This window comes from Triticum urartu, chromosome 4A (assembly GCF_056163025.1).
Source record: "Triticum urartu cultivar PI428250 chromosome 4A, HENAU_Tu73, whole genome shotgun sequence".
In the NCBI taxonomy this organism is placed as follows: domain Eukaryota; kingdom Viridiplantae; phylum Streptophyta; class Magnoliopsida; order Poales; family Poaceae; genus Triticum; species Triticum urartu.
In genome coordinates this window covers 596,890,397-596,900,813 of record NC_141876.1, presented here as the reverse complement: position 1 = coordinate 596,900,813, position 10,417 = coordinate 596,890,397, and positions in this window count along the sequence as shown.

The window sequence follows — 10,417 nt, the reverse complement described above, 5'->3', positions numbered from 1 at the left end:
GAATAAAAATGGATGTAACTAGAAGAAAAATACGTCTAGATACATCTTTTTTTCGACAAGTAATTTCGGGTGGAGTGAGTACTAATTATGGAGGATAAAACTTAACCCATTTTCGTACTCTCTCACACCTTAACTAATTTAGGTCGTTGGATCGTGCATCTCGGCCGTCCCGGACCGTCCAAGGCACCGCTTTCATCCGCATGGGCTAATAATGGGCCAGATGTACTGACATTGCTATTCCCGCGGCTGAGTCGTAAGCTTCTCGTTCACTGACATTTTCTAACATCGGATGTAGCTCCTGTTTCGAGTTACAAATATGAGCAACTGAATCAGTATCAAATACCCAGGCGCTACCACGAGCATTATTAAGGTACACATCAATAACATGTATATCAAATATACTTTTGTTCACTTTGCCATTCTTTTTATCCGCCAAATATTTGGGGCTGTTCCGCTTCCAGTGACCATTCCCTTTGCAGTAGAAGCACTCAGTTTCAGCCTTGGGTCCAACTTTGGGCTTCTTCACGGGAGTTGCAACTTGCTTGCCAGTCTTCTTGATGTTCCCTTTCTTTCCCTTGCTTTCTTTCTTGAAACTAGTGGTCTCATTAATAATCAACACTTGATGCTCTTTCTTAATTTCTACCTCCGCAGCCTTAAGCAGTGCGAAGAGCTCGGGAATCGTTTCTGTCATCCCTTGCATATTTTAGTTCATCATGAAGCCTTTATAGGTTGGTGGCAGCGACTGAAGAACTCTCTGTCAATAACACTATCAACCGGAAGATCAATTGCTAGCTGAGTCAAGTGGTTATGATATCCAGACATTTTGAGTATGTGTTCACTGATAGAACTGTTCTCCTCCATCTTGCAGCTATAGAACTTGTTGGATACTTCATATCTCTCAACCCGGGCATTAGCTTGAAATATCAACTTCAGCTCTTGGAACATCTCATATGCTCTGTGGCGTTCAAAATGTCTTTGAAGTCACGGTTCTAAGCCGTAAAGCATGGCATACTGAACTATTGAGTAGTCATCAGATCGAGCCTGCCAAATGTTCATAAAATCTGCAGTAGCTCCTGTAGGAGGTCTGTCACCTAGCGGTGCATCAAGGACATAATTCTTCTGTGCAGCAATGAGGATAATCCTCAAGTTATGGACCCAATCCGTGTAGTTGCTACCATCATCTTTCAACTTAGCTTTCTCTAGGAACGCATTAAACTTCAAGGGAATGGTGGCACGGGCCATTGATCTACAACATAGATACGGAAAAACTATTAAGACTAAGTTCATGATAAATTAAGTGCAATCAATTAAATTACCAATGAACTCCCATTTAAAATAACATCCCTTAACTTGTCTAAGTGATACATGATCCAAATCAACTAACCCATGTCCGATCATCACGTAAGATGGGGTAGTCATCAATGGTGAACATCTCTATGTTGATCATATCTACTATATGACTCACGTTCGACCTTTCGGTCTCCAGTGTTCCGAGACCATGTATGTACATGCTAGACTCGTCAAATTTAACCCAAGTATTCTGCATGTGCAAAATTGTCTTACACCCGTTGTATGTGAATGTAGAGTCTATCACACCCGATCATCACGAGGTGCTTCGAAACGACGAACTCTGGCAATGGTGCATACTCAGGAAGAACACCTTTATCTTGAAATTTGGTGAAGGGGTCATCTTATAATGCTACCACCGTTCTAAGCAAAATAATGTTGGGGAACGTAGTAATTTCAAAATTTTCCTACGCACACACAGGATCATGGTGATGCATAGTGATAGATCTCCAACGTATCTATAATTTTTGATTGCTCCATGCTATATTATCTTCTGTTTTGAATGTTTATGGACTTTATTATACTCTTTTATATTATTTTGGGACTAACCTATTAACCCAGAGCCCAGTGCCAGTTTCTGTTTTTTCCTTGTTTTAGAGTATCGCAGAAAAGGAAAATCAAACGGAGTCCAATTGACCTGAAACTTCATAGAACTTATTTTTGGAAGGAAAGTAACCTGGGAGACTTGGAGTCCATATCAAGGGAGTTTCGAGGAAGCCACGAGGTAGGGGGGCGCGCCCACCCCCCTGGGCGCGCCCTCCACCCTCGTGGGCCCCTCGTGGCCCCCCTGACGTACTTCTTCCTCCTATATATATATATTCATATACCCTAAAAACATCCGGAAGCACAATAGATCGGGAGTTCCGCCGCCAGAAGCCTCCGTAGCCACCGAAAGCCAATCTAGACCCGTTCCGGCACCCTGCCGAAGGGGGCAATCCCTCTCCGGTGGCCATCTTCATCATCCCGGTGCTCTCCATGATGAGGAGGGAGTAGTTCTCCCTCGGGGCTGAGGGTATGTACCAGTAGCTATGTGTTTGATCTCTCTCTCGTGTTCTTGAGGTGATACGATCTTGATGTATTCCCCCCTCTACTCTCTTGTAATGGATTGAGTTTCCCCTTTGAAGTTATCTTATAGGATTGAGTCTTTAAAGATTTGAGAACACTTGATGTATGTCTTGCCGTGCGTATCTGTGGTGACAATGGGATATCATGTGATTCCCTTGATGTATGTTTTGGTGATCAACTTGCGGGTTCCGCCCATGAACCCATGCATAGGGGTTGGCACACGTTTTCGTCGTGATTCTCCGGTAGAAACTTTGGGGCACTCTTTGAGATTCTATGTGTTGGTTGAATAGATGAATCTGAGATTGTGTGATGCATATCGTATAATCATACCCACGGATACTTGAGGTGACATTGGAGTATCTAGGTGACATTAGGGTTTTGGTTGATTTGTGTCTTAAGGTGTTATTCTAGTACGAACTCTAGGGCTGTTTGTGACACTTATAGGAATAGCCCAATGGATTGATTGGAAAGAATAACTTTGAGGTGGTTTCGTACCCTACCATAATCTCTTCGTTTGTTCTCCACTATTAGTGACTTTGGAGTGACTCTTTGTTGCATGTTGAGGGATAGTTATGTGATCCAATCATGTTATTATTGTTGAGAGGACTTGCACTAGTGAAAGTATGAACCCTAGGCCTTGTTTCTTAGCATTGCAATACCGTTTATGCTCACTTTTATCATTAGCTACCTTGCTGTTTTTATAATTTCAGATTACAAAAACCTTTATCTATCATCCATATTGCACTTGTATCACCATCTCTTCGCCGAACTAGTGCACCTATACAATTTACCATTGTATTGGGTGTGTTGGGGACACAAGAGACTCTTTGTTATTTGGTTGCAGGGTTGCTTGAGAGAGACCATCTTCATCCTACGCCTCCTACAGATTGATAAACCTTAGGCCATCCACTTGAGGGAAATTTGCTACTGTCCTACAAACCTCTGCACTTGGAGGCCCAACAACGTCTACAAGAAGAAGGTTGTGTAGTAGACATCACATAGCAACGAGAGGGGAGAGGTTGTCCATGTACCCTCGTAAACTAAATGCGGAAGCATTAGCATAACGCGGTTGATGTAGTCGTACGTCTTCACGATCCGACCGATCAGAGTACCGAATACACGGCACCTCCGAGTTTTGAACACGTTCAACTCGATGACGTCCCGCGAGCTCCGATCCAGCAAAGCTTCACAAGAGAATTTCTTCAGCACGACGGCGTGGTGACAGTGATGATGATGCTACCGACGCAGGGCTTCGCCTAAGCACTGCTACGATATGATCGAGGTGGATTATGGTGGAGGGGGGCACCGCACACGGCTAAGAGATCAATGATCAATTGTTGTGTCTATGGGGTGCCCCCTGCCACCGTATATAAAGGAGCAAGGGGGAGGAGGCGGCCGGCCAAGGAGGGCGCGCCAAGGGGGGGAGTCCTACTCCCACTAGGAGTAGGACTCCTCCTTTTCCTATTAGGAGTAGGAGAGGGGGAAGGAAAGGGAGAGGAGGAGAAGGAAAGAGGGGGCCGGCCCCCCTTGCCCTAAACCAATTCGGTTTGGGCCTTGGGGGGGCCCACACTCCCCTTGTTGCCCTCTATTTCTACTAAGGCCCATGTAGGCCCATTAAGCCCCCCCCCCCGGGGGGGGGGGGGGGTTCCGTAACCCCCGTACTCCAGCATATGTCTGAAACCTTCCGAAACCTTTCCGATGTCCGAACATAGTCGTCCAATATATCGATCTTTACGTCTCGGCCATTTCGAGACTCCTCGTCATGTCCGTGATCATATCTGGGACTCCAAACTACCTTCGGTACATCAAAACACAAAAACTCATAATACCGATCGTTACCGAACTTTAAGCGTGCGGACCCTACGGGTTCGAGAACTTTGTAGACATGACCGAGACACGTCTCCGGTCAATAACCAATAGCGGGACCTGGATGTTCATATTAGGTCCCACATATTCTACGAAGATCTTTATCGGTCAAACCGCATAGCAACATACGTTGTTCCCTTTGTCATCGGTATGTTACTTGCCCGAGATTCGATCATCGGTATCTCACTACCCAGTTCAATCTCGTTACCGACAAGTCTCTTTACTCGTTCCGTAATACATCATCCCGCAACTAACTCATTAGTTGCAATGCTTGCAAGGCTTATAGTGATGTGCATTACCGAGTGGGCCCAGAGATACCTCTCCGACAATCGGAGTGACAAATCCTAATCTCGAAATACGCCAACTCAACAAGTACCTTCGGAGACACCTGTAGAGCACCTTTATAATCACCCAGTTACATTGTGACGTTTGGTAGAACACAAAGTGTTCCTCCGGTAAACGGGAGTTGCATAATCTCAGAGTCATAGGAACGTGTATAAGTCAAGAAGAAAGCAATAGCAACATACTAAACGATCAAGTGCTGAGCTAACGGAATGGGTCAAGTCAATCACATCATTCTCCTAATGATGTGATCCCGTTAATCAAATGACAACTCATGTCTATGGCTAGGAAACATAACCATCTTTGATCAACGAGCTAGTCAAGTAGAGACATACTAGTGACACTCTGTTTGTCTATGTATTCACACATGTATCATGTTTCCGGTTAATACAATTCTAGCATGAATGATAAACATTTATCATGATATAAGGAAATAAATAATAACTTTATTATTGCCTCTATGGCATATTTCCTCCAGTCTCCCACTTGCACTAGAGTCAATAATCTAGATGGAGTTGATCATGTTTTGCTAACACCCATGGAGCCTTGGTGCTGATCATGTTTTGCTCGTGGAAGAGGCTTAGTCAACGGGTCTGCAACATTCAGATCCGTATGTATCTTGCAAATCTCTATGTCTCCCACCTGGACTTGATCCCGGATGGAGTTGAAGCATCTCTCGATGTGCTTGGTTCTCTTGTGAAATCTGGATTCCTTTGCCAAGGCAATTGCACCAGTATTGTCACAAAATATTTTCATTGGACCCGATGCACTAGGTATGACACCTAGATTGGATATGAACTCCTTCATCCAGACTCCTTCATTTGCAGCTTCCGAAGCAGCAATGTACTCCGCTTCACATGTAGATCCCACCACGACGCTCTGTTTAGAACTGCTCCAACTGACAGCTCCACCGCTCAATATAAACACGTATCCGATTTCCGATTTAGAATCGTCCGGATCAGTGTCAAAGCTTGCATCAACGTAACCATTTACGATGAGCTCTTTGTCACCTCCATAAATGAGAAACATATCCTTAGTCCTTTTCAGGTACTTCAGGATGTTCTTGACCACTGTCCAGTGATCCACTCCTAGATTACTTTGGTACCTCCCTACTAAACTAATAGCAAGGCACACATCAGGTCTGGTACACAACATTGCATACATGATAGCCTATGGCTGAAGCATAGGGAACATCTTTCATTTTCTCTCTATGTTCTACAGTGGTCGGGCATTGAGTCTTACTCAACTTCACACCTTGTAACACAAGCAAGAACCCTGATCCATTTTGAACTTCTTCAAAACTTTGTCAAGGTATGTGCTTTGTGAAAGTCCAATGAAGCGTCTTGATCTATCTCTATAGATCTTGATGCTCAATATGTAAGTAGCTTCACCGAGGTCTTTCATTGAAAAACTCTTATTCAAGTATCCTTTTATGCTATCCAGAAATTCTATATCATTTCCAATCAACAATATGTCATCCACATATAATATTAGAAATGCTACAGAGCTCCCACTCACTTTCTTGTAAATACAGGCTTCTCCAAAAGTCTGGATAAAACCATATGCTTTGATCACACTATCAAAACATTTATTCCAACTCCGAGAGGCTTGCACCAGTCCATAAATGGATCACTGGAGCTTGCACACTTTGTTAGCACCTTTTGGATCGATAAAACCTTTAGGTTGCATCATATACAACTCTTCTTCCAGAAATCCATTCAGGAATGTAGTCTTTACATCCATTTGCCAAATTTCATAATCATAAAATGTGGCAATAGCTAACATGATTCGGACGGACTTAAGCATCGCTACGGGTGAGAAGGTCTCATCGTAATCAACTCCTTGAACTTTTCGAAAACCTTTTGCAACAAGTCGAGCTTTGTAGACAGTAACATTACCATCAGCGTCTGTCTTCTTGAAGATCCATTTATTCTCTATGGCTTGCCGATCATCGGGCAAGTCAACCAAAGTCCACACTTTGTTCTCATACATGGATCCCATCTCAGATTTCATGGCCTCAAGCCATTTTGCGGAATCTGGGCTCATCATCGCTTCCTTATAGTTTGTAGGTTCGTCATGGTCTAGCAACATGACCTCCAGAACAGGATTACCGTACCACTCTGGTGCGGATCTTAGTCTGGTTGACCTACGAGGTTCAGTAGTAACTTGATCTGAAGTTTCATGACCATCATCATTAGCTTCCTCACTAATTGGTGTAGATGTCACCGGAACCGGTTTCTATGATGAACTACTTTCCAATAAGGAAGCAGGTACAATTACCTCATCAATTTCTACTTTCCTCCCACTCACTACTTTTGAGAGAAACTCTTTCTCTAGAAAGGGTCCATTCTTCGCAACAAAAGTCTTGCCTTCGGATCTGTGATAGATGGTGTACCCAACTGTTTCTTTTGGGTATCCTATGAAGACACATTTTTCCGACTTGGGTTTGATCTTATCAGGTTGAAGCTTTTTCACATAAGCATCGCAGCCCCAAACTTTAAGAAATGACAACTTTGGTTTCTTGCCAAACCATAGTTCATAAGGCGTCGTCTCAACGGATTCTGATGATGCCCTATTTAACGTGAACGCAACCGTCTCTAAAGCATAACCCAAAACGATAGTGGTAAATCAATAAGAGACATCATAGATCCCACCATATCTAGTAAAGTACGATTACGACGTTCGGACACACCATTACGCTGGGGTGTTTCGGGTGGCGTGAGTTGCGAAACTATTCCGCATTGTTTCAAATGTAGACCAAACTCGTAACTCAAATATTTGTTGGAAATATGCCCTAGAGGCAATAATAAAAGCATTATTATTATATTTCCTTGTTCATGATAATTGTCTTTATTCATGCTATAATTGTGTTATCCGGAAATCGTAATACATGTGTGAATAACAGACACCAACGTGTCCCTAGTAAGCCTCTAGTTGACTAGCCCGTTGATCAACAGATAGTCATGGTTTCCTGACTATGGACATTGGATGTCATTGATAACGAGATCACATCATTAGGAGAATGATGTGATGGACAAGACCCAATCCTAAACATAGCACAAGATCGTATAGTTCGTTTGCTAGAGTTTTTCTAATGTCAAGTATCCTTTCCTTAGACCATGAGATCGTGTAACTCCCGGATACCGTAGGAGTGCTTTGGGTGTACCAAACGTCACAACGTAACTGGGTGACTATAAAGGTACACTACGGGTATCTCCGAAAGTGTCTGTTGGGTTGACACGGATCAAGACTGGGATCTGTCACTCCGTATGACGGAGAGGTATCACTGGGCCCACTCGGTAATGCATCATCATTATGAGCTCATAGTGACCAAGTGTCTGGTCACGGGATCATGCATTACGGTACGAGTAAAGTGACTTGCCGGTAACGAGATTGAACAAGGTATTGGGATACCGAAGATCGAATCTCGGGCAAGTAACATACCGATTGACAAAGGGAATTGTATACGGGGTTGCTTGAATCCTTGACATCGTGGTTCATCCGATGAGATCATCGAGGAGCATGTGGGAGCCAACATGGGTATCCAGATCCCACTGTTAGTTATTGACCGGAGAGTCATCTCGGTCATGTCTGCATGTCTCCCGAACCCGTAGGGTCTACACACTTAAGGTTCGGTGACGCTAGGGTTGTGAAGATATGTATATGCAGTAACCCGAATGTTGTTCGAAGTCCCGGATGAGATCCGGGACGTCACGAGGAGTTTCGGAATAGTCCGGAGGTAAAGAATTATATATAGGAAGTGCTGTTTCGGCCATCGGGACAAGTTTCGGGGTCACCGGTATTGTACCGGGACCACCGGAAGGCTCCCCGGGGTCCACCGGGTGGGGCCACCCATCCCGGAGGGCCCCATGGGCCAAAGTGGGAAGGGGAACCAGCCCATAGTGGGCTGGTGCGCCCCCCTAGGCCCACCCCATGCGCCTAGGGTTGAAACCCTAGGGGTGGGGGCGCGCCCCACCTTGCCTTGGGGGCCACGCCAGCCCTGGCCGCCGCCCCCCTAGGAGATCTCATCTCCTAGGGCCGGCGCCCCCCTTGGGGAGCCTATATATATGAAGGGGAGGGAGGGGGCAGCCGCACCTTGAGCCCTGGCACCTCCCTCTCCCCTGCTACACCTCTCTCTCGCGTAGTATAAGGCGAAGCCCTGCTACTGTGACGCCCTGCATCCACCACCACACCGTCGTGCTGCTGGATCTTCATCAACCTCTCCTTCCCCTTGCTGGATCAAGAAGGAGGATACGTCACGCTGACCGTACGTGTTTTGAACGTGGAGGTGCCGTCCGTTTGGCGCTAGGATCTCCGGTGATTTGGATCACGTTGTGTACGACTTCCTCATCCCCGTTCTTTGAACGCTTCCGCGCGTGATCTACAGAGGTATGTAGATGCATCCGATCACTCGTTGCTAGATGAACTCATAGATGGATCTTGGTGAAACCGTAGGAAATTTTTTGTTTTCTGCAACGTTCCCCATCAGTGGCATCATGAGCTAGGTCTATGCGTAGTTCTTCTTGCGCGAGTAGAACACAATTTGTTGTGGGCGTAGATGTTGTCCACTTTCTTGCCGCTACTAGTCTTATCTTGCTTCAACAGTATTGTGGATGGAGCGGCCCGGACCAACCTTACACGTACGCTTACGTGAGACTGGTTCCACCGACTAACATGCACTAGTTGCATAAGGTGGCTGGCGGGTGTCTGTCTCTCCTACTTTAATTGGAGCGGATTCGATGAAAAGGGTCCTTATGAAGGGTAAATAGAAGTTGACAAATCACGTTGTGGTTTCACGTAGGTAAGAAAACGTTCTTGCTAGAACCCTACTGCAGCCACGTAAAACTTGCAACAACAATTAGAGGACGTCTAACTTGTTTTTGCAGCAAGTGCTTTGTGATATGATATGGCCAAAGTTGTGATGAATGATGAATGATATATATGTGATGTATGAGATGTTCATGCTATTGTAATAGGAATCATGACTTGCATGTCGATGAGTATGACAACCGGCAGGAGCCATAGGAGTTGTCTTTATTTTTTGTATGACCTGCGTGTGTCATCGAGAAACGCCATGTAAATTACTTTACTTTATTGCTAAACGCGTTAGCCATAGTAGTAGAAGTAATAGTTGGCGAGCAACTTCATGGAGACACGATGATGGAGATCATGATGATGGAGATCATGGTGTCATGCCGGTGACAAGATGATCATGGAGCCCCAAGATGGAGATCAAAGGAGCTATGTGATATTGGCCATATCATGTCACTATTATTATTTGATTGCATGTGATGTTTATCATGTTTTGTACATCTTGTTTGCTTAGAACGACGGTAGTAAATAAGATGATCCCTCATAATAATTTCAAGAAAGTGTTCCCCTAACTGTGCACCGTTGAGACAGTTCGTTGTTTCGAAGCACCACGTGATGATCGGGTGTGTTAGATTCCGACGTTCACATACAATGGGTGTAAGACAGATTTACACATGCAAACACTTAGGTTGACTTGACGAGCCTAGCATGTACAGACATGGCCTCGGAACACAGAAGACCGAAAGGTCGAGCATGAGTCGTATAGAAGATACGATCAACATGATGATGTTCACCGACGTTGACTAGTTCGTCTCACGTGATGATCGGACACGGCCTAGTTAACTCGGATCATGTTATACTCAGATGACTGGAGGGATGTCTATCTGAGTGGGAGTTCATTGAATAATTTTTTTAGGTGAACTTAATTATCATGAACTTAGTCTAAAGTATTTACAATATGTCTTGTAGATCAAATGGCCAACGT